The 25,308-nt window shown below is 42.4% G+C and overlaps 1 protein-coding gene across 7 annotated transcripts in view; it reads left to right on the forward strand.

Annotated features, from left to right (window-relative positions):
- Positions 1 to 25,308, forward strand: part of abca2 (ATP-binding cassette, sub-family A (ABC1), member 2) — a 508,939-nt gene that overhangs the window by 106,510 nt on the left and 377,121 nt on the right. The window contains exon 1 of one of the 7 annotated variants that reach the window (XM_059638368.1): positions 13,128 to 13,146. The exons of the other annotated variants lie outside the window; for them this stretch is intronic. The gene's annotated coding sequence lies outside the window, so the exon portion shown is untranslated. Of the gene's footprint in view, positions 1 to 13,127; positions 13,147 to 25,308 lie in introns of those variants that run through there. 7 annotated transcript variants of the gene reach the window in all.

Here is a 25,308-nt window from a genome sequence, read left to right on the forward strand (position 1 = left end):
TTGTAAATCTGTTCTCTGTTCATCTTCTGAGAAATATTTACACAAACAGATTTAATAATTTACTAACTGTTTATTATTTTAATAGGTTTGGAAGTTTAGTTATAGTTGGATGGGAGAATAAAAACAGACTGAGACCCAAAGGAGTATGACATAAAATCATTGCTGTGCCACACATTCCTCATTAAGTTGAATATTAAATCTAATCACCACCACTCTATTAGGAGCAACACTATCTGCGCTTTGTCAAAAAGTTATCAATTTAAGTCTCACACCAGAGACTGAAGCAGGCGTAATCCAGGCTGATGCTTCACTCTAGTACCAAGAGAGTGCCACAGGGTTGAAAATGAGATTCTGAGGATGAATAGTTAAACCTGTCCTTCTAGCAGGGAGTAAATGATCTAATGGCACTAAAGATCCATGACACTATTTGCAGAAGAGCTGAGGCTTGGCCAAACTTTTATCCTTTGGTCAACACTAGTTCAAATAAACATCATGTGTTCGGTTGTTGTTTGTTGGATCTTGTGTACAAACTGACAATAAGTACAATATAGACCTCCTCACATTTCTACCGTTTGAGTTTCGTATGCTGACAGAGTGGAAGTGCCTGCTAAACCTGGTCGTTGTGATGGCTTTTAACTTTGACAAGCTGTCTCCTCATTTATGGAACTGCACATTTAGAATATAGGAGAACTGCCTAGGCTATCCATTCACCAAATGAAGCAGCCATCATCTGCCGCTCCATGTCTATAGTGTGTCTTGTCTGCAGGCTGCTTTGCTGCAAATTGCTGTGGTCTCTTTGATAATATGTATTGAACCCTTCAACTCCAGATGAACATGGACAGTAGGCACGTGGGAATAGCATGACCTCAATGCTTACTCCTCCTCACCTGTCACCCTAGCCTCAATATACTTTGCAGTTCTATCATGGTTGTTGAATCTGCATCCTGGGCCTCCTTACTGGACAGCTCTGTGAGTGTACTTTCAGCATACAGGACTATGGTGGCTCACAGAGGGGGTCTCACCCCAAAGACAGCCAGTGATGTGCAGACATGACTGGCGCAGACAAGAATATCATATCTCCTGAATTATCTTTTTTAATAGTTGACCTCATAAGCATCCACAATATCTGGCTGTCTTACTCTGCTGTTGAAAACCTTTGTCGTCAAACAGACCCCATATCATCTTCAGATTGGCCACTTATTCATTCACTCTGCTGGTGTCTCTCACTATTCTCTGGGTGGCTGTGTAGCCTGTTGCTGAGATCACTGCCATTAATACTTCAATTGCAAAACGCACGGGAGCAAACAATGTCGGGACCCACCGCAGTTGTCAATGTGACCAAAGCTGTGGGCTGACAAAGCAGAATCAAATCAAATGGACAATTATTTGCAGTTGAACTGTGTAAATGGAACTTAATAAGGAGTAAAACAAAAACAAGCCTCCACTATCTAATTGATGTAAATTTCCCTCAACAGTGACATCTTTAAGTATGCTACTCCAGGATTTTAAAAAAATATCACATTGAGCTACCCTTGTGAAGGGACAGTACTCTGTTCAGGGTATTTCAACTGGAAACAGAAGATGCTGAAGATCACAGCATATCAGCAAGAGTGAGAGCAAGCTAACATTTCACATTTAGATGGCTCTTCATCAGAGCTGATGTGAAGTGTGCAAGTGGCAACATTTATGCAATTGTTGGTGGGGCCAATGGAGTTCTGAGGGAGAAAGGACGCTGAAAGTGCAGATTAAGTGATCAGAATGTCACACCACCCAACTACAGCATAAACTCTGCTCCCTCCACACTTCACATCGGCTGTGATGAAGAGTCATCTGGACTCGACATTAGCTTGCTCTCTCTTCCATCAATGCTGCCTGACCTGCTGCGATCTTCAGCATTTGTTACCTTCAGCACAGATTCTGGCATCTGCAGTAATTTGCTCCTTCAAGATATAATTCGCATCAGCAAACTTGAAGTAAGATTTCAAGTTCTGAGCATTGCGGGAAGAAGAGTTGACTGAGGAAAAAAGAAGTGGGTGAGTGGTGGTGCGCGGTGATGAAGCTGGACAGTAGATCTTCAAGAATAGGGTGTGAGATACTCTTTGACGGTTTAGTGTAGACTTGATGGGCTGAATAGCCTGCTTCTGCACTATAGGGATTCTGTGATTCTGTGAATGGTTGTGATCAAGCATCTGCAGCTTGGCTCAATCAAGATCATTGGGATTGGCAGAAGCGCTAAGTTGGCTGTGTGCTAGTTCCACGTTGGCTGTGTTCACTATTTGCACTTTTTTTATACCCGGAGCCTAAGAATACTTTGAATTGTGTAATGCTTGGTGCAAAAGGCCGGTCTGTCCCTTCATGAGCTGGAAGCAATGATGACTGAAGAGTTAACACTGAGTTACACTGTTAAAACGTTGGTGACATTGCAGCAGAGCTCACATGGCAGACACTTAAAAATGATATGAGCAACTGTTTTCTGAGACAAATGGTTGAAAAGGCTGTAACACATTAAAACCTCAGATGGGGCTTGGATATATGTATTAGTTAAACAATATTAATAATGTATGTTGGGCCAGAAGTACAGATCTGTCAGCAAGTGAAATGAACCGGAGATAATGGGAACTGCAGATGCTGGAGAATTCCAAGATAATAAAATGTGAGGCTGGATGAACACAGCAGGCCAAGCAGCATCTCAGGAGCACAAAAGCTGACGTTTCGGGCCTAGACCCTTCATCAGAGAGGGGGATGGGGAGAGGGAACTGGAATAAATAGGGAGAGAGGGGGAGGCGGACCGAAGATGGAGAGTAAAGAAGATAGGTGGAGAGAGTGTAGGTGGGGAGGTAGGGAGGGGATAGGTCAGTCCAGGGAGGACGGACAGGTCAAGGAGGTGGGATGAGGTTAGTAGGTAGGAGATGGAGGTGCGGCTTGAGGTGGGAGGAAGGGATGGGTGAGAGGAAGAACCGGTTAGGGAGGCAGAGACAGGTTGGACTGGTTTTGGGATGCAGTGGGTGGGGGGGAAGAGCTGGGCTGGTTGTGTGGTGCAGTGGGGCGAGGGGACGAACTGGGCTGGTTTAGGGATGCAGTAGGGGAAGGGGAGATTTTGAAACTGGTGAAGTCCACATTGATGCCATATGGCTGCAGGGTTCCCAGGCGGAATATGAGTTGCTGTTCCTGCAACCTTCGGGTGGCATCATTGTGGCACTGCAGGAGGCCCATGATGGACATGTCATCTAGAGAATGGGAGGGGGAGTGGAAATGGTTTGCGACTGGGAGGTGCAGTTGTTTGTTGCGAACTGACTAAGTGAAATGAACCGTGCTGTTTTAGCGCAACCTAGAAATGAGAATCTCTGTTTACAATATGCTTCGGGATTGAGCAGGGCTCGTTAATACAAAATCATTGTGCTGAGGAATCCTTATTGATAGTCCTAGCTAATATGCATGGAATTTTCACATCTGTCAGTTTAACAATGGGAGGTACTGTTTGAAGAACATGAGGCTTACCCGAATGACACAAGCCTTGTTCATCTCCTGTAATATAGAACGTCATTTGATGTTGCAGTAGTGTGTCAGGACCTGTCGTAAAGCCCAATTCCAAGGAATATGACTCAGTTGGCCTCCTAGATGATGTGGTTTTATCAGGAGCTGGACTGGAAAGAAGATAATATTGCTTGGCCATCACAAAGAGGAAGGAGTATATGAGCAAATTAATTGAACCTTTGTTATTACTTACAGTTGCTTTTATTTCAATCTTCAGTTTTTCTTGAAAGATTTTCTAACAACTTCCATATTTGAGTAAGCACATGTTTATATTGCACTGAAACGAAGGACAAAGATAAAGCATTGCATACCAGACTCATGCATGTCAGAACGGTTGCGCATTCAGTGCCCCATGAAGTCAATTGAAGCCTTAACTGGTCGTAATCTCATTAGTTCTTTGTGGGATCTTGCTGTTTGCGATTAGGCTGTCATGCTTGCCCTACATAACAATGTTAATTGCAATTTATTGGAGTTTATTGGCTGGGGAGCATTTTGGAATGGTAAAGATGCTGTATAAATGTCTTCCCTGAATTTTGGGAGTAATTTTTTTTATTGTCACTGAAAGTAATACAGGAATCTGATTATTTATTTTCTTAGCCGCCTGCACGCAGTTGGAAAATCAGGTATCAAGTAGGCTTCTGGGTCAAATACCAATGCATTTGCTCTGATTGGGAATGTGCAAACAGATAATCCAATATGCTTTGGACACACGTTATTTACCAATACATAAACATCTGTCGTAAATCATCTTGACATTGTGTCACCAAGACAAAGTATTCGGGAAAAGAGCCAAAAGAACAATTTGTTGTATTTGTAGTAGAAATAAATGATTAACAGAAGGCAATGATGAAGAGATGAGATAGTGGAGGAGCAGATTATGGTACGAGCTGTGCATATTTATTTCCCCAGCAGTGTCCAAGCTGAAAGAATGTTCATTTTGTTTCTCTTATCACCAGATATTTCCAATACATTTTCCCAATGTAATTCGTACACTTATAAGTGACTTCAAAGAAAACAAAGTATTTCAGCTGCTGTTATCATTGAAGGGTCTGTTGGACTTGAAAGGCACTGTAAAAATTCACCCCACAATAGTGAAAGCAATGGCCTAGTGGTGTTATCACTGGCCATTAATCCAGAGATCTAGGTAAAGTTCTGGGAACCAGAGTTTGAATCCTACTGCAGCAGATGGTGGAATTTGAATTCAATAAATATCTGGAATTCAGAGTCTAATGATGACCATGAATCCATTGTCAATTGTTGGAAAAACTCATCTGGTTCACTGAAGTCCTTTTAGATTAGATTACAGCATGTTTAGATTAGATTACCTGCAGTGCAGAAACAGGCCCTTCGGCCCAACAGGTCCACACTGCCCTTTGAAGCATCCCACTGAGACCCATTCCCCTATAACCCACACACCCCTGAACACTACGGGCAATTTAGCATGGCCGATCCACCCAGCCTGCACATTTTTGAACTGTGGGAGGAAACCGGAGCACCCGGAAGAAACCCACACAGACATGGGGAGAATGTGCAAACTCCACACGGACAGTTGCCGGAGGCTGGGATTGAACCCGGGTCTCTGGCGCTGTGAGGCTGCAGTGCTAACCACTGAGCCACCGTGGTTGTTAGGTAGGGAAACTTACCTGATCTGGACTGCATGTGACTGTAGAGACCTGTAGCAATGTTGTTGGCTTTGAACTGCCTTCTGGGCAATTAGGGATGGTGGCCTAGTCAGAGATGTCATTCAGCAAATGAATTAAAAACAAAACCTTTACTTTTTCACAACCAATACCTAGATAATTAACCCAAAAAGTATGGTTAAAAAAAAGCTTATTTATGAAATCTGAGGAATATTAGCATGGTATTGGGGAAGAGCTTGTTTGTTGAATCTGGAATAACAACACCCATGTTTGGAAGATACCGTGCTCGGATTTCCTGAGTGTCAAAAACGAGATTCGAAATATACCAGCTCTGCACCCAGGGAAAAAGAAACCATTGGTGTCAAAGTTGAGGAAGCAATTAAAGAAAATAATTATATTGAGAGGAAGCTTCTGATTCTGACAAATGCAGGGAATTTCTTTGAGAATTTAATAAGAGCATTAGATGTGATACATTTTCACTTTTAGAAAATACTGTATTTGCTGTATCCACAAGAGATAACTGGTTGAGTGAAACTGTTAAATTACGTGAGATGCTGTAAATTTTAATTTGAAAATTTGCTTGATAATAGAAAACCAATAATTGATGCTCTGAAAGATAGTTGTTGTTTGATTTTACCGTATTTCATTGTACCCCAAGATTTGATTTCAAGGGTGTTGCGAAGTTGGGTGAGATGCTTGTGAATTGGAAGGCAAGTAGTTATAATTTGGTGTTTGTAAAATGCTATGGGTGGGGGGGGGGGGCAAAGGAAGTGCGTGGTCCCTTTTAAAAGATTTTTTTAAGGCTGTCTGGGGAGAGCAGTTTGTGGATTTTCAGGTGTACCGAGAGCCCTCAAATTAAAACATTTGTATCAAAAAGCTGTATAGTTAGCAGGCTAGGCAGCAGTTTTTTTGTTTTGTTATCAAGACAACAAGTTCTGCATTTAGCCAATCAGTTTGCATCAGGCACTTAGAGACTGAAAACCAATTAAATTTAAATCTGACGGCTTTGGCAAATTAGGACCAATCCTATTGTGAGAAATTGGAATGTCATTAAGCGTATAAAAGGAGAGGGTAGTTGGAAAAGCAGGAGAGTGATCTGTCAGCTCAAAAGTATTTAGTTCTCACAGTCTTCTGTAAGTTTTAGAGAGAGCACCATCTAAGGCAAAGTTACCTCTGGCACAACTAGTTAATATTCCTGGGAGAAGATTTTGACGGAGAAGGCATTGAACATTCCGGAACACGTGTAAACTGGTTGTAATTTCAAGATTTAATTCTTTTTTATGTAGGTGGGACTTGTACTTATTGGAATAGCATACCATGAGGGCCTTCGTTATTCAGAAATAGTTTGTAGTTAGGCATTTATTCACTTCAATAGTAATTTAGTTTGTCCACTGTTAGAGTTAGATAAATAAATTCGTACTTGATTGTAAAGTGAGTGTTAGGTTTGTTTTTTTTAACACTAGAAGTAGCTGAAAGGTAGGTTACATGACTTTTCATATTCCTTTTAACATACTATAGGGCGAGGCGCTCCTTTCGGGGTATTTCAGTTTCAGTTCGCAGGGGGTGGTGGTCAACCTCCATTCTATAACATGGAGCCTTGTAACTCAGTCTTCATAGCTGGCTTGTTTAGAATTTTGAAGTTATGATGCCCTGTCTAATATTCAAGGAATACACATACTTCATATTGTCATGAATCTCCTGATCTGTACTGAGGATGTGAAAGGGGAACAAGACTATTTTGCTGCGGAAGTGTCCTTTCATAATAAAATTTGAGCTGCAGGACAATATAGCTTATCGCCTGGGCTCCCTAAAATTTGATCTGTTAACCCTTTTTAAAAATTATTTTCAAGGCAGGATCTGCTTTATTGTCGATAGACGGGATCCTGAAGCTCATACTTTTGAAATGTGGTCACTGTTGTAGTGTGGGAATGTTGTAACATAAAATAAAGAACTGTGGATGCTGGAGATGTGGGACAGACAAAAACAGAAATTGCTGGAGAAACTCAGTAGGTCTGGCAGCGTCTGTGGAGAGAAAGTTGAGTTATTGTTTTGGGTCACTGGACTTGAAATGTTTAACTCTGTTTCTGTCTCCACAGGTGCTGCCAGACTTGCTAAGTTTCTCTGGCAGTGCTGTAATGTTTGATTCTAATTGGTGAACCAGTAATGGTGCATTTTGAAGTCTCACTGTTGTCAATTTGCCCCTTTTGGAATATGAAATATATGGCAGACGATGTGACGTCCATAGCAAGACTGTATCCATACTGATTGTAGTTATAATCTTGACTGGAAAATCTTCATTGTGGTGAGAAACAAAACATTTCTGGTTAATGGGCTGCATCAATTTCGATCTGACTTAAGGAACTAAGTATTAATATTTAAAAAGCCAAAAGCATGTTTTAAATCATCTTGTGGAAATAGCATTCATGAGTTATAGGACAGATTGTTAGGAAAGAATATTTATGCTGAGCAATGCCGTTGTGAGTTTGTACTTTCACTCAGTTGCCTCTTAAGATCCAGATGGAACATAATCTTAACTTCCATAGAAGGTCTATTAATGAGTGTATAGTTGTCATATTTTGTAGATAAGTCTACCGAGTGTGGATAATTTGCTGACCTCATGGGAGGCAAGCTCAAGAATCAGCTGATTGACACTGCAGTCCTGGTCTATGGGGGCCTGGCTTCAGAACTGAAATACGCGATCAGTGAACAGGAAAAACATTTCTTAATTCTTCTTATAACACGTTTACCAACTGCATGGCTTTTGAGTAGACTAAATTTCATACAGAGACATATTTTCTTTACTTTGTCAGAGGCTCCCACACTGGTAGGTATTACCAATGTCACATTTTAACAGATGAAAATACCTAGAAAGGAAATGAGAAAGGAATGAAAAGTGTAATTTTAAGAAAAAAAAGTGAAACACTGTTTTAATGCCCTGTTACCATTTTACTTGGATATCCCTCGGTGCAGTTTAGCAATAGGAACTTCGGCCTTTGGTGACCTGAGGATATTCACTCAGTGAAGCATCACATGGGTAGCTCAGCTGAAGAAAACTGGTCAGGAATCGGCTATGTAGCCCAGCAAGCTTGCTCCACCACTCGATCTATCTGTAATCACCTTAAATATATTCGATGATACAGCATCCAGAGCCTTCTAGGATAGAGAATTCCAAGGATTCTCAATGCTTGGAATGAAATTACTTTTGATTTCGGTCCGAAATGATCTGTCCCTCATCCAGAGACTGTCTCCTTGTCGTTTAGATTCTCCAAGGGAGTAGAGGCAACCTCTCAGCAATTATTCTACTGAACTCCTTCAGAAGTTTGGATGTTGCAATTTGTTCATCTGTCGTTCTTTTGAACTCCAGAGAAAGTAGATTCAATTTACTCATCCTGTGTCTTGGTATAACTTTCTCACTCACGGGAACAATAGACTTAAAATTTGCTGTTCTGCCACCAATGCAAGTATATCCTCGAATGTAGAGACCAAAAAGTGTACAGTATTCCAGGTGTGGTCCCACCTAAGATCATCCTTGTACAATTGAGGTGAGACGACTTTAAGTTCAGTTTGAACACCTGACAAAACAGGGTCCTTTTTCACCCGACATCTTGACTGGCTGTTCACCACCTCCCCCAGAATAAATCCCTGGATCGAATGCAACCCTATTGTCTTTAAGGTCACCGGAGCTGGTGGCCACTGATGAACTCAATGTAAGGCCAGTGTCTGTGAAGCTCAATCAGTCGCTTATCTGTGCATCCTGACATTTTTAACATTGGTTTGCCCTTCCTGTGAATTAACCCAGCCATGAACCAGGTACTGGGTTAGCTGCGACAATTCCCAACATGAAATGCAACCATCACTGCAGCCAAAAAAAATACAACGTCAGTTTAGATATCGGGGATGTTTATGAGCTAAGTGACACTGCAATGTTTCCCCCACCCCATTTCCGGTTTAATTGTCAGAGATCCTGAAACATGACCAAAAGACAATTTACAGTAAGCGTGTGATCAGACAAATCAGTACCAAGCCTGTGGCTATCATGTTTATCTGATACAATACAAAAGCAGCTCCTCCAAATTGTACGAGTGTGACTGTTGCCCCAGACACTGCAAACTTACATAGACCTTACCTCCGTAGTAGTTGCAGAGTGAGACAGAGGAGTGAAATTTATTTTGGCTAATGGCATATTTGTGGAAGAAGTGTTTGAGAAATGAATTGACTGGGGATGAAAGCATTAACAAGTTGTAGAGCTGGATGAACACAGTAGGCCAAGCAGCATCAAAGGAGCAGGAAAGCTGACGTTTTGGGCCTAGACCCTCCCCCATTTCTGAAGAAGGGTCTAGGCCGGAAACGTCAGCATTCCTGCTCCTCTGATGCTGCTTGGCCTGTTGTGTTCATCCAGCTCTACACCTTGTTATCTCAGGTTCTCCAGCATCTGCAGTTTCTACTATCTCTGACTGTGGATAAAACCTGGTTTCTTAAACTTCAGAAATTTAGTTGCAAAGTTGAGAATGTGAACACGTGGTTAATCAAGAAATGGAGTGAGCTTATGTTTAGCTGTTGTGTGAAGAAGTCAATTTGAATAAATCAGGTATTTTAATGACAGTTTTTAGGTGGTTCTTTCGTAAATACAAGTGTGGCCAGTTTGGGGGAATTGACCAGGAATCTGTCTGTATGAGAGATGTGATTGTGCAAGGTGTGTTACTGGCAAATACGGCGTAGGAGTTGAGAGCTATGATGAACTGGGGACTGCTGAAGGCTTTCAGAGAAGACGCAGGATGGGAATCCACATCTGCAGTATCAATCTGCACACACTGCCTGGGAAATAGTGATGAGCATTATAAAATGCTCAATGTTCTCAAGTTTTTGACCCCAAGAAAAGGCAGATCAAAGGGTTACTGTAAGATCACTTTTGACTTCTCCAGTTGGGATCTTTGATTGTTTTAGGGTCACTGAACTCTGAGCTATTGTCAGGGTGTTGAGGCAGCCACAAAGTCCAAGTCAAAAAAAGACCTTCAATAGAAATCAAATTCCGTGCTGCTGGTGCTGTTCTGAGTCACACAGTAGCTGACTCAGCCGCGGATCACTTTAACCCATGTTCTAAGTTGTGTTGATGCTGGTCACTGCTCAGTCAGGGAGACTGGGCTATGCCCACAGCTTTAGCCAGGGATAAACTTGAAGACTTACTACAATGGGATGCTATTGGATTTCCATAGCTATGCACCTCTTACCTGGATTTCTCTATTGGTTCCAGTGGTCCCCTGTACACTGTGACATTTACTGTTGACACAAGGTTGGAGAAACTCTTTTGTCCAGATACCATGTGTGTTGTGAATGTGTTTTTTTTAAACAAAATATGCGATCTGAAAGCAGTGATCATTCAACTGTGAAATTGAATTACCAGAAATGGCACTGTCACAGACTTCAAGGCACCCAGCTATTATCTGGGTCACAGTGAGAATTTTCCCTCTTTAAAATTACACTCCAGTTGTCTCACTTGCAAGTATCACTACTTTGCATCTTTATTAATCAGTGTGTAGGTTCTGCAGTGATGGTTTGGTTGTTAACCCATGAAGGGATGTTGAGTTTAAGCAACAAACTTGACAGAACTTCAGCTGCTGTGAAAGATTACTTTACGGGGAAAAAAATAATCATTATTTTATGCCCTTATTTGTTGTCTTAGAATCCCTACAGTATAGAATCAGGCCATTCAGCCCTTCAAAGCTGCACCTCCCCTCAGAAGAGTGATGTGGGGTACCGGGTCTGGGTGGGATGCTGTTCAGAGGCTTGATGTAGAATCGATGGGCAGAATGGCCTCTCTACGTTACATTACTGTAGGAATTATATGATTCTGTGTCTGAACAGGCTGGTTACAAATATCTATCTATAACACCAGCACGTATATATATACATTTTTCTCATCCACAGATTTTATTTCGAGGGTCCAGGTTTCTGTGGGTGATTTTAATTGGTATTTTTCCGTTAGTTGTGGAGTTTATTCTTGAAAATGCAAGAACTGAGTTGGTTGGGACAGACGCAACATTCGATCTTTCCACTACTAGTCTAAGGCTTGGTAAAAATCAGCGTTGGGGTGTACAGCTCGGTATTAGAGACATGACCAGAATGCTATCAGCTTTGTAATATTAAAAGAACATTTAAAAATCTTCAGCTCCATTAAGTGCGTGACAAAATGTAATATTAATGAGCATTGCAGTTCCATTTTTGGTAATGCGTTCGATCCAATGAACAAAAATGCACTTGCAGGCTTATTGATGTGTAACTGCGGTATTTATCACAAATCTGCACTTGAATACTGAAAACAACATGTTGCTGCTGGTCCCATTACTCTATATTGTAATCAGCTAATTATTTTTCTACTGATTGCTGAATATCTTCATTCGGTCTGCCTTGGTCTGTTGTCTGATGTTTACTCAAATCAGCAGGTGTATTCCCAACATTGGATCATCCTCTGTCCAACACAATATATCAGTGGAGTCGTTTAAAAACAGCCAGTTAACCTCAGTAGAATAACAGGCCCTTTTTACAAGTTGGTGCATCTGAGCTGTTGTGTTTTAACATTTGAGACTTTAGGATTATTTTGACAATATCTGAGCCAGATCTCTCCTGACAGAGATCCAGTTTCACCCTGTTCCCTTCCTTGCCAGTATTAATCCTTAAATGTTGATTTTAGAGGCTCTGAGCTTTGCATCTGTTCCTGGGTCCAGGCTCTTTCTACCTGTGGCAGCATCGCTTGTGCCTGCGAACTGAAGTGCTGACTGGCTGTAATATTTGCATAGATGTTCAACACAAAGCATGTAGCCTGGAACAGGGCAGTCTTGACAGTGGCACAACAGTTTCCAAATCAGCACTGACGCAACCATGCAACTTGCAGTCTCTGCTCTGGAGTTTAATTGGTGTTCTGTTCTTGACTTGGTGCATTGTTCACGATTCCCAGCTGTTTATTCTGGCAGAAATTTTGACTGAATGACTCTCTGGCAAATTTTTTATTCAACTCTTTCACCCTGCTGCACTGTGTGGAACAGTTGAGTTACCTGCTGAGAAATTATTGTTTGATTTATTTACATGTTTAAAATGAATTAATGGAATTAAGTTTTTATTGATAGTTCATTTAAAATGCCTTTCTTCAACAGAAGAAATAAATACAAAATTTCACTTGATTGTTTGTGTGATTCATAGATTAGTTGCGGTATAGAGGGAGATAATTCCTTCCATCGTGTCTGTGCTGGCTCTCTGAATGAGCAATGCACTGAACACCATCCCTCCATCTTCTCCTTGTCACCTTGCACATTTGTCCCTTTCGGAAAGTAATTCAATTACCTCTTGAACTGATCCTTCCCCCGCCAGAGGTTTGTCTTCATGTCTCCATTGCTGTGCAGAAGTGCTGCATTCCACTTCCTGGAGTTCTGATAGACATTTCTCTGAAATCCAGTTATCTGCCAGCTTTCCCAGTGACTCAGTTGCTGTTTTGCTCTGCTGGAAAATTCTGAACTGAACCCAGTTGCTGTGCCTGTGGCGGTGACCGTTATTACAACACAGATTTCGTCAGCAGTCAGTTTGCTTCCACTGGTGATAACATGCTCCTGTTTTGTATAAATTGATACAAAATAATGTGGACCTTTATTTTCAATGCAGCAACTGCTGTTTCAGTTGAACTATTGATGGCCAAATGATCTGTTGTGGAAGTATATCTTATTAGATTTTGCCAATTACTGTTGTTAATTCGTGATTATTTTTGTCCAAGTTGATTCAAGCCTCCTTCGTAATAACTTTGCAATAAATGGGCTGATGTGATTGGCTGTAACTGGTTATAAACCCCTGGGTCAGTGCAAAAGAATTTGATGTTTCTTTTTAAAAAAGGGCTTTCTTTCAACCAGTGTAATGCATCGAGTGAGAAGTCTAGAGTTTGATTCATCTTTGTATGGTTGGTCTGTCTCAGGAGGTGTGATTGCTTGAAGTAAGCAGAAGGTTTGAGATTAATCTTTACAAGTTTTTTTTGTTGAGTGTAGACTTAGAGAGAGTGCAAATTTCATAACTCAGGCAAAGAATAATGTCTTCAAATAAGTGGAATGTTTAAAAAAATTTAGTGCTCTCAGCAATTGTTATACACAGGGCTTAGTGGCAAAACAGAAATGTCAACTACAAACTTCATCTAATTGAAGATCTTACTGACTTGTCAGCTCCTAACTCCCACATTGTTTATTTTCTGCTCTTCATTTCCATGCCCAGCATATGTCTATCTGTGTGGGTTTCTCCCCTCCCCCTGCTCTGCCTGCCTGCGCCCCTGCTGCGTGCTCTGGCTTCCTGACACCCCCCCCCCCCTCCCACCGCACAACGCTCTGTCTCTTTCTCACTCCATTCTATGCAGATTTTATTATGCTTAACATTTGTTAAAGGCTCTTACCCTAAGAGATAGCTACATGCGCATGTTGGCAGTGAATTTGCCAGTTTGATCACTTGCAGTGTAAAAGCAAATAATTTTGGGCAGTGATGGTTTGGTTTGGATTAGGAACTTAACATTATTGCATGTATGTTGTTGTACCAAAGCTTTTGCCAGATGTTGACACTCTTTTCGACCAGATAAGTATTTCCTCTTCATCCATAAACTGTCACTGTCAAACGCTTTGTCCTTGGAACAGAGCACATTCTGTGTGTCGGTTGTGCCTTTCTGGAATGGAAAGTGAAATGGACTTCACATCTAATCCACACACAAAAATAAATTTCTGTGCATGCAATCATGATTTACCGCAGAGACTGATGTAAAATTAAGTCAGCTTTAAACTGAAAATAATGGCCTCACTAGATCCATGATCCAATTAACTAATCCCTTAAGTCTTGTGGCCATTCTACATGGAGGCAAAAATGGTCCCAGATGTCAGCTTAATATATGAAGAGTATTAGACAGTGGAGTTAGTTGGTTGTCACTGTACTGGCATTGTGATTTTAGTGAGTTGTGTTGGAATGTGAAATATCTGTTCAGTGTCTACTTGGATTACGATGGAAACCAGTTATAGACTTTGCTTGTTACACCGTGGGTGTTGCATTTTAAGCTATCTAACATTAGCTTTATGTAACTGGCAGTTACAGCTCTGACGCTGGTGAGATTTAGTTTCTTCATTGCCAATTTCATTGTTCTCCCCACCAACTGTCTGAAGTTAAGCCAGTCTGTTCACAGCCGTACTGAACTGCTTACCTTGAACTGAGCCTCTGGCTGCCTGTTTGCACCTACGTCTACCCATTTCCACCTGGGTCACACCACCTGCCCTCATCCTGGTATCAGCTCATGTCCAGCAGAAACAGTTATTCCTGCCTTTATTACCTCCTGGTCTCATTTCCTCCAATGTGCTCTTGCCTGCTTTCACACAGTACACTTTCCATAAACTTGAAGTCAACCAAAATGCTGCCTATGTCTTAACTGTTATCTGTTCCTTTCTCCTAATCACCACCATGCTCACTGAGATACTCTGACTCCTGGTCAAGCAGTGTCATGAATTTAAAATTCTTATTCTTATTTCCAAATCTTTCCATGGTTTCACACCTTCAATTTTTCTAATCTCCTCCAGGCCCCTCGTTTCTCTATTCATCTCTGGTTCTTTCTTGTACATCCCCATTTTTAATATCCTTACCATTCATACCTGTGTCTACAGTTGTCCAAAATCCAAGCCCTGGACTGCTCTTCCTTTGCTTCTCCACCTATTTACCTCACTGTAACCGAGCCTTTTTTTAGTTTGTCAGCCTTGGTTATGTACTCTGTTCTCTGTAATGAGATGTGATTCCATAATCTTATCGATGAATTATTTGATCTCCGCATCATTGGCAACAGCCAGTCTTTGATTTTGCAGAGAATTGATGGCATTAGGAGAAGCTGTCTCATGAGCTTTGATTCTTTGCCTTGCTGTTGCTCGCTGTCAGCAATACATTTCATTTATATGGAGCCTCAGTTCTCTATTCATCTCTGATTCTTAGCTCTGATAGTTAAGAGTTTCACAGGGACCTAATCAGACAGTAAATGAAAACTTGGCCAAGAGGCATATTTCAAAGAATTTCTTAAAGCATGCGAGAGAGGCAGAGGGACTTGAGCTGAGAATTTCTGAGTTTAGAGCCTAGGCGCTTGAAGATGCAGCTGGTTCCAAGTGCTGGAGGAGGTATCAGGCATAAGTGGAGCTCAAGACATGGGAACTTTGCAAATGTAAATGAAAAAGTTAAATTTGAGTCGTTCATCTCTCTCTCAAATTGTATTACAGTTGTTTGCTCTCGTATTTTTTACCCTCTTGCTGTCATAGCTCTGGAGAATTCCAATCCAAGGGTTTTCCAAAAAAAAATTACTCATTTTATGGGCTGTCAGCATCTCTGGCTGACCAACATTTCTTGCCCGTCCCTAGTTGCCCTTGAGAAGGTGGTGGTGAGCTGCCGCCTTGAACTGCTGCAGTCCACCTGCTGTGGATTGACCCACAATATCACTAAGGAGGAAATTTCAGGATTTTGAGCCTGCAACAATGAAGGAGCAGCAATTATATTTCCAAGTCAGGATAGAGAGTGACTTGGAGCACAACTTGGAGGTGGTGGTGTTCCCATGTATCTGCTGCCCTTGCCTTTCTAGATGGAAGTGGCCGTGGGCTTGGAAGGTGCTATCTAAGGATCTTTGGTGAATTTCTGAAGTGTTTCTTTGTAGTTAGTACACACTGCTGCTACTGAGTGTTGGTGGTGGAGGGAGTGGATGGAAGGCCAATCAAGTGGGATGTATTGACCTGGATGGCGTCAAGTTTCTTGAATGTTGTTGAGGCTGCACTCATCCGGGCAAGTGGGGAGTATTCCATCACACTTCTGACTTGTATCGTGTAGATGGTGGACAGGCTTTGTGGAATCAAGAGGTGGGTTACTTGCTGCAGTGTTCGTAGCCTCTAGCCTGCTCATGTAGCCACTAATTTTGGATTATCAACTAGTTTGGTGTTTATTTGAGGGATTGTTTAACTAATTTATTCCTGTATCACCAATTGATTGATTTGTTGCAGAACATTGGTCTCTGTTTTACATTAACGTGAACGGTGTGTTCACAATATATATTAATGATTTGGATGAGAGAACTAAATGTAATATCTCAAAATTTGCAGATGACACCAAGCTGTGTGGAGGGGTGAATTGTGAGAAAGATGTAGAGATGTTGCGGTGCAATTTGGACAGGCTAGGTGAATGGATGAGAGATTATCCACTTTGGTAGCAAAAGTAGGAAGACAAATGATTCTGAGTGGCTGTAAATTGAGAGAGGAACGTTCGACAAGACCCGAGTGTCTTCAGGCAGGTGCAGCAGGCAGTAAAACAGACAAACTCTATGTTGGCCTTCACAGTGAGAGGATTCAAGTACAGGAATAAGGATATCCTCCTGCAATTGTACAGGGCTTTGGTGAGGCCACACCTGGAATATTGTGTGAAATTTTGGCCTCATTATTTGAAGCAGGATGTTCTGCGGTAGAGCAAGTGCAACAGAGGTTTATCCAGTTGATTCCCAGGATGTTAGGCCTGATGTATGAGGAGAGGTCAAATTAGTTAGGGGAGGCTATTAGGAGTTTAGAAGAAGCAGGAGAGATCTCATAGAAACCTATGACAGTCGAACAGGATTGGACAAGTTACATGCAGGAAAGATATTTCCGATGCTGGAGTGAGTCCAGAACCAGGGATCATAGTTTAAGAATAAGGGCAAACCTTTTAGTACAGAGTTGAGGAGAAATTTCTTCACCCAGAGAGTGGTGAACCCTTGGAATTCATGACCCCAGAATGTGATCAAGACCAAAACATTGTGTTTTCAAGAAGGAGGTAGATATAGATCCTGTGGCTAAAGGCATCAAGGGATTTGGGGGAGGGTGAGATTATAGTATTGAGCTCAATGATCATAATGAATAATGGAACAGGTTTGAGGGGTCCAATGATCTTATCCTGCTCCTATTTCCTACGTTACTGTGTTCTTTCTTTCTTGTTGTCACATAAACGTGATTAATCTGGCCCGCTGGACTCCTGCCATCTAGTTGTGGCTGTAATGTGTGCCTTGACCATCTATTTTGTACCTGATGTGTTCACACCCTTCATTTCTCCAGCAATCTTGAGTCCCCCCAGGCCTAGGTTAAAGGAAGGAGAAAAGTGGATACTGCAAACTTGTCAAATCTCTTCCTGCGTTCCTGGTTGAATGGGAAAAGAAGCTGACCTAGTGCAATCTGTCACTTAGTGACCGCATGGGAGACAGTGATACAGCGAGTGGATGGGAAGTCTGAACTTGAGCCAGCAGCTGTGATGCAGACCCCAGCTACCCATGTTCTGCTCATGTTTGTTTTTGCTGCAAGCAGCGCAGTGTCCCTCAGTCGAGGCTGGACATCTCACACTGATGCTGTTTAGGTTAGGAAAGAGCAGCAGTGCTTGGAACAATATTGTAAATGCTTTAGAAGAGAATGATTAGTCAGATTTGCTTAATCATCTTGTGTTGATAACCAGGAAATCACAAATGGCCCTGTGTAAAATATAACAGCCTCAATGTATGTTCCCCCATCAGTGTCCTATGAGGCGATTAATCATCCACTAACTGTGTGATTGAGTGAGAAAGGATGAACAAATTTGCAGTCCCTCCCCTATATAAATGTGTAGTTTCATTATTTATAGGGTCAGGACTGATTCACGGTGCTGATTAGTGTACCACAACAGATACTGTGATTATCAGGAGCAATATTGTCCCAAGCAACAACCTCGGTCAGGCCAGGAACCCACATTGCACACTGAAACACATCAAACTCCCTGCAACAACAAAGCCTTTACAACCTTTAGGATATTATGCCTTCGACGGTTAGTTTGGTATTTTGGAAGTGCAGTCTGTTTTGTAGTGTCGGGTAATACAACAGCAAGTTTGTACAGATGTCCCATAAACTGCCACGTGGCAACGATGGGAGAACCTTTGAATTGAACCCTCTGAACATTTCATCCAGTCTCACTTGCATTAAGGAAAGGAATTATATTTTCATTGAGAAAGATGAACATTAGGATCAAATTCTTTATGACCACAAAGGGAACCAGAAGTTTGATGTACCCTTTCAGTTGAGAGCCAACTCTTGGTTGAATGTGGGTTAGAGATACAGCCATAAAGTTCTGGCCTTAGTTCTACAACTCCCTTTGCCTGTGGGCAGCACAGGATCACACTGAGAATGAACGTAGCCCAGGGCTAATGCAACGATTTGTATGCACAACATGATGCTGATGATGAAGCTGAAAGTAATTGAGGATTTAACGTCACTCAGCCTGAGCTTATAGCTTCCTGTTACTTTTTGTAGTCTTGCAAGTTACCAAGTGAAAACAGAATTTATAGACTAAGCACAGAAGGAGGCCATTAGACCCATGGTGCCTTTGCTGACCTTTTGGAAATTGTCATCTAATTAGCACCATGCCTGTGCTCTTTTGCCTCTCTAGATTTCTCCTCTTCACCTACCCCACAAAGAATATATCCCAAACCCCCTCCTGCAATAAGTGGCCTCCATTAAATCTTTATCCAACATTGCAACCCTTGCATTGGTAGTGAATGTCAAGGCACAGCAGCTCGCTGTGCAAAATAACTCTTTCTTTCCTCAGCTCCAGACTGGCCCACCTGACTGATTTGGGATCCCATGGTCACAGACCCTTCTGCCAGTAGAATTCAACTGGGAATGGTCCCCTGCACCAAACCACTCTCTCAGTTTGAATACATCCACCAAATCTCTTTTTTTAACCTCTGTGCACCAAGGGAAATGATTCCCCACCCCCAGCTTTCCATTGTGGGGAAATAAAAATCTGCAGAGCCAGAACATCCCACGTCACAGATCGTAAATCATTAAGATGCAGAGGTGAAGAGCATTGAATGATTAATTACTTAGAGTGCTTACAAAGAGAAACTGCTGGATGCTATATTGATAGGAAGAAGGCAGATATGAGTCAGGCTGCATTCTGTGAATAAATCCATTATTGAGAAATCCATTAGTGCCTAATTTCATACTTACAACAGCATTTTTTTCCTCAGCCAACATTTCTTGATCCTCCCTAATTCCATTCAAGGAAGTAATGGTGGGCCACCATCTTGAATCCCTGTAGCCCATGCTGGGGGCATCCATTTTGCTGTTAAGAAGGGAGTATCAGAATTTTGAGCTGTCGAATCTGAAGGAATGACAATATAGTTTTGTAGGTGCTGTTCTCCCCATTTGCACCTGCTGCCTTTGTCCTTCTGGATCACGGGTTTGGAGAGTGCTATCAGAGATGTCTGTTTGAGTTACTGCCATGTGTATTGTAAATGGTAATGTGTGAGGAAGTGGCGAAGACATTGAAAGTTGAAGATGGTGGATGTGGTGCCAGCCAAGTGGGTGGCCCTCTTCTTGATGGTGTCGAGACTCTTGAGTGTTATTGGAGCTGCAACAAGTGGAGGGTCTTCTATCATACTCCTGACTTGTGCCTTGTAAACAGTGGACACAGCCTGGGGGGAGTGGTCAGGAGGTGAATTACATACTGCAGAATTCCCAGTCTGTGACCTGCTCTTGTAGACACAGTACTCATCTGGTTGGTTCATTTTGATCTAATTTCAAATGGGAATTGGTCTCATAAATCTCATTCCCCCTTTTTAAAAAAAATTGAATAAGCTCTTATATTGGGAGAAAAATATTGCAAGGATTGTAACTCTCGCTGGACTTTGCGCATGTGTAATTTCACAGCAATATTCCTGTTCTTAAAGTGGGTGCTTGATCCCTAACAGTTCTGTGTCCTGCCCACTAGCGTTTCCAACAGCTGAGTTCAGAAAAACTGTTGCCAGCAAAGAGGAGTCCTGAAACTCGTTTTTTTACTCGAGATATTTAGTTTAAAAGTGATGTCACGCCTTTAAATTCTTAATTTGAACAGAAAATATTAAAGTCAAAGCTTTTGAGTTTTTGTGAATGAATAGTGATTGTTTGCAGTGAAGGAGTGATATCATCATTGTATAAGAGCGTAAGGAACAGAGGGACAGGAGTAGGCCATTCAGCTCGTCGATCTTGCACCATCATTTAAGATGATGGCTGATCAAACACTTTGATGCCTTTTGCCCACACTATGCTCATAACCTTTTGTGCCACTGGTAGCCAAAAATCTATCCATGTCTACTTTAAACAGACTGAAAGACTAAGCTTCCATTGTCCCCTTGGAGAAAATTCCAAAGATTTACTCTGAGCAAAGAAATAAAATCTCCTGAAACAAACTCATACTTGGCCTGCTGTGTTCATCCTGCTCTACACTTTATCTCAGATTCTTCAGCGTCTGCATTTCAAATTATCTCTCGTACATGGCATTCCCCTAGTTCTAAACTCTCCGGCAAGAGAACCATCTTACCTTCCTATTCCTTTAAATATTTTTTAGATTTCAATTAGATCACTTTTTTTGCTCTTCACAACTCAAGAAAATATAGGCCAGATTTTGCTCAGTCTCTCTCCATAGGACAGTCCACCCTCCTGGGAATGAGTCTGATGAGCTTTCATTGTGCTCCCTTTATGGCTATACGGTCTTTCCTGAGGCAAGGAGACCAAAACCTCGTACAGCGTTCCAGGTGCAGTCTAACCAGGCTTCTGTATAATTAGGCAAGTCTTCACCACTCATGTACTCAAAACCTATATCCACACCTTCTGAACTCTTACCATTTAACAAATAGCCTACACATTTGCTCCTCCCACCTCCACAAAATTGTTCTGCAATTAGGACCATGCATTGTTCCTTGTGGTACAGTGGTAGTGTGCCTAATTCTGAGCAATGAGCCCCAGGTTCAAGCCCCACTTGCTCTAGAGGTACAGAATAACAAGATGTAATTTGTTGTATGTTAATGACTAAGTCCAGATTGCCTGTTGATAGACCATTGCTTGCCAAGCTATTTCTCTCCTCTAAGCCCCCAATTCAAGGCTTGATCATTGTCGCAATCCCTGAAAAGGTTGATTAGAAAACTTCTACCCCATCAGCCACAGTATATCAATGTGGGACTAACCCATTTGTTCTCTTTATTGTATAAGAGTCTGAAAGGATCACTACTAAGGAGTGCCTAACGCACTACCACTGTGATCAAGCCATATGGGTTTAGTGGGAGAGCATCTTTAGAGCTGGAAGGACAATGAGCAGCCGTCGGGGTCTTCCTCACAGCCTTTGTAATAGGGTCTGTCTCAGGGCCTTTCACCCCACCCATTCATTTCCCCCTCCCCCATAATAATTGCAACAATTGTCAAGCCTTGAATTGGGGCCACACGGGAGTCAAATGGTTTGGGAAGTACTGGTCCATCAGATTGTGCAAACTGGACTGAATCGCTAACGTGCAATGAATTACATCTTGTTTATGGCCAGAGCCCCTTACCTGAAATGAGCCAGTGGTGATCATGTGGCCCAAGGATGCCCTCTAGATCCTTGCCCTAAAAGAGGATTTTGGAAGCAAAGCTATGTTGTGGTGGGTGTAATAGTGAATGCCCTGTACAGGAATTGGTCTGGGGTCTCTGTGCCAGTGGTTGGTTTCCTTTTGCAGAAGCTGCTGTCACACATGGTTCTCGGAGGTCAATAATCAACCAAAGCTGTGGTGGAATGTTGCTCTGTCCAATAGTTGACGCTGCACTCATCCCTCTTTATCTCATTCTATAAGCACAGCTTTTCTCCTTTGTGTGCTACTGGAAGTTCCCCTTAAATTTTCACCAGTAAGAATTCTAAATAGATTTCAACATTAAAGGAAATAAGAGATAGTATCTGATCCAAGGAAGAAGCATACAGTCTGGTCAAGAAAAATAATAAATCTGAGTATTGGGAGCGGTTTAGAATTTAGCAAAGAAGCTTGAAGGGATTGATTAAGAAGTGGAAAATACAGTATGAAAGTGAGCTTGAAAGGAACATAAAGACTGACGCTAAGAGTTTCTGTTGGTACGTGAAGAGAAAGAGATTGGTGTAAACAAATGTAGATCCCCTACAGACAGATTCGGGGCAGTGTCCAACGGGGAACAAAGAAATGGCTGAGGAACTGAATATATACTTTGGTTCTGGTTTGACAAAAGAGGACATAAATCAGATACCAGAATTGTTGGAGGATGCAAGATTTAGTGAGAGGAAAGAACTGATGGAGTTCAATTTTAGTAGAGAAATGGTGCTGGGAAAATTGTTGGGATTGAAGGTCAATAAATCTCCAGGGCCGGATAGTCTACATCCCAGGAAGTAGCTCGAGAAATAGTGGATGCATTGGTGGTCATCCTCCAGGATTCTATAGACCTGCAGATTGGAGGATGGCTAATGTCACGCCAATATTCAAAAAGCGAGGTAGAGGTAAAAACGGGGAATTATAGACCAGTGAGCTGAACATCAGTAGTGGAGAAAATTCTCAAATCCATTGTCAAGGATTTTATAGCAAAGCATTTAGAAAGCAGTGACAGGATCAGACCGAGTCAGCATGGATTTATGAAGGGGAAACCATGCTTGAGAAATCTGTCATCTCTTATGGAAATGTAACTAGTAGAGTTGACAAGGAGGGGAGCCAGTTGATTGTAGTATATTTGGACTTTTAGACTGCGTTTGACAAAGTCCCACAGAAGAGATTAATGTGCAAGATTAAAGTGTATGGGTTTGGGGGAAGTGTATTGAGATGGATAGGAAACCGGTTGGCAGAGAGGAAACAAAGCGTAGGAACTAATGGGCCCTTTTCAAATTGGCAGAGAGTAACTAGTGGGGCGCCACAGGGATCGGTGCTGGGACCCCAGTTATTCAGAATGTATATTAATGATTTGGATGAGGGAAAAAAATGTAATATGTGCATGTTTGCAGATGATGCCAAATTGTGTGGGAGGGTGAACTGTGATGAGGATGCAGAGATAGTTCAGTGTGATCTCGACAGGTAGGGTGAGTGGGCAAATCAATGGCAGATGCAGTATGATTTGGATAAATATGAGATTATTCACTTCGGAAGCAAAAACGAGAAGGCAGGTTACTATCTGAATGGCTGTAAATTGGGAGAGGGGAGTGTGCGGTGGGACCTGGGTGCCCTAGTGTGCCGATAGCTAAAGGTCAGCATGCAGGTGCAGCAGGTGATAAAGAAGGCAAGTGGTATGATGGCCTTCATTGTGAGAGGTTTTGCGTACAGGAGCAAGGATGTGTTGTTACAGCCGTACAGGGACTTGGTGAGACCACATTCAGAATATTATGTACAGTTTTGGTCTCCTTTTCTGAGGAAGGATACTCTTGCTCTTGAGGGGCCGCAGAGAACGTTTACCAGGCTGACTCCAGGGATGGCGGGTCTGACATATGAGGAGAGATTGACTCCTTCCCACCTCAAGCCCCACCTCCATCTCCTACCTTTTTAGCCTCATCCTGTCCCCTTGACCTGTCTGCCCTCCCTAACTCCCCACCTACACTGACCTTTACTGGCTCCACCCCTGCCTCTTTGACCTGTCTGTCTCCTCTCCACCTACCTTCTCCTTTACCCATCTGCTATCCACCTCCCCCTGTCTCCCTGTTTATTTCAGAACTCCCTTCCTTTCCCCCATTTCTGAAGAATGGTCTAGGCCCAAAACGTCAGATTTCCTGCTCCTCTGATGCTGCTTGGCCTGCTGTGTTCATCCAGCTCTACACTTTGTCATCTCTTGACTAGGTTAGGATTGTTTTTGCTGGAGTTCTGCCGAATCAGCGGGGATTTCATAGACATTTATAAAATTCTAACAGGACTGGACAGGGTAGATGCGGGGAGGTTGTTCCTGATGATGGGTGTGTCCAGAACCAGGGGTCACAGTGTGAGGATTTAGGGTCGATGATTTAGGATGGAGATGAGGAGACATTTTTTCACCCAAAGAGTGGTGAGCCTGTGGAATTCATTATTACAGGAAGTAATTGATGCCAGAACATTGAATGTATTCAAGGGGGACTCGACATAGCATTTAGTGCGAATGGGATCAAAAATTATGGGGAGAAACGGGGAATAGACTTTTGAGTTGTGTGATCAGCCATGATCATGAAGAATGGCGGAGCAGGCTCAAAAGGCTGCTTGGCCTCCTCCTGCTCCTATCTTCTGTGTTTCTATGTTTCTAAACTGGTAATGGTGATACTTCTTCTGGATCTAGGGTAGGGAAATTTCCTGTGCTAAAACCTGGCGGGGTTTGTCATAGCAACTGAACCACCCTTCCCCAGTACTCCCACAAATATTCTCCAGAAACCATGAGAGGTAGAATGTGTGGCAGCACAGTGGCTCATGACTTTGACCAACCCCTTATGAAAGGGCTCTGTGATTTTCAGAAGCCGGTGAACTGAATCATCTGAACGTAACATCTGCGGTTTGTTTCTTACTGTCTCAACAAGATAATAGCCTGGCTTATGACGCAGGTAGAGAGTGATGAAAGAAAATACGGCATGGTTAATGCACACCTCAGTGGAAAATTCCAGTTGCTACATCAAGAACAGGGTGGGAATGTTGCACATCCAGGATTGTGTTCACCTGGGACTTGTCATCCCTAGGCCACTCGGGAGATAGTCCTCCAGTGGGAGAGCCCACTTGGTAGCATTCCCCTCTCCCTCAGCTTCTCCAGACAGGTTTTAATGTGCGTCCAATCATCTCCATTTCTCACAGTCTTTAAAGGCCCAGTGATAAATATGACAGAGTGGGTATAACTATTGGGAGCATGTTGTGTCCTTGAGGCAGTGTGCCTAACAGGCTTACGATACAGTGGCCCAGTAATTGGGGTCCAAGGATTTAAGGGTCTGTTGTGCCCAGGAAGGAATAGGAGCCTGGGCCAGGGTCAGCACTGAGACCTGTGGTTTCTCTCCCTGTGCCTGGTTCTAACTGGAGCTCATTTGTGACCTGATACTAGTTACAAGCAAAATGTGGGGAGCCTTGTGATATTTCAAGTGCTGTGTTGCAGAGCACAATGTTTTTGGATAGCACCAAAAAAAATCACAGGATAGTAGTTTATAACATGCCCTTTGACTTGGTTAAATGGGCGAGAGAAGAAATACAAGAAAGGGAGAGCATCGTATTTAAGTAACATCTATTGTCAAATGAATCCATTGTCGATGGTCAGGAAAAACCCACCTGGTTCATTCATTCCTTTAGGGAAGGAAACTGCCATCCTTACCTGGTCTGGCCTACAGGTGA

This window comes from Stegostoma tigrinum, chromosome 29 (assembly GCF_030684315.1).
Source record: "Stegostoma tigrinum isolate sSteTig4 chromosome 29, sSteTig4.hap1, whole genome shotgun sequence".
Lineage (NCBI taxonomy): Eukaryota > Metazoa > Chordata > Chondrichthyes > Orectolobiformes > Stegostomatidae > Stegostoma > Stegostoma tigrinum.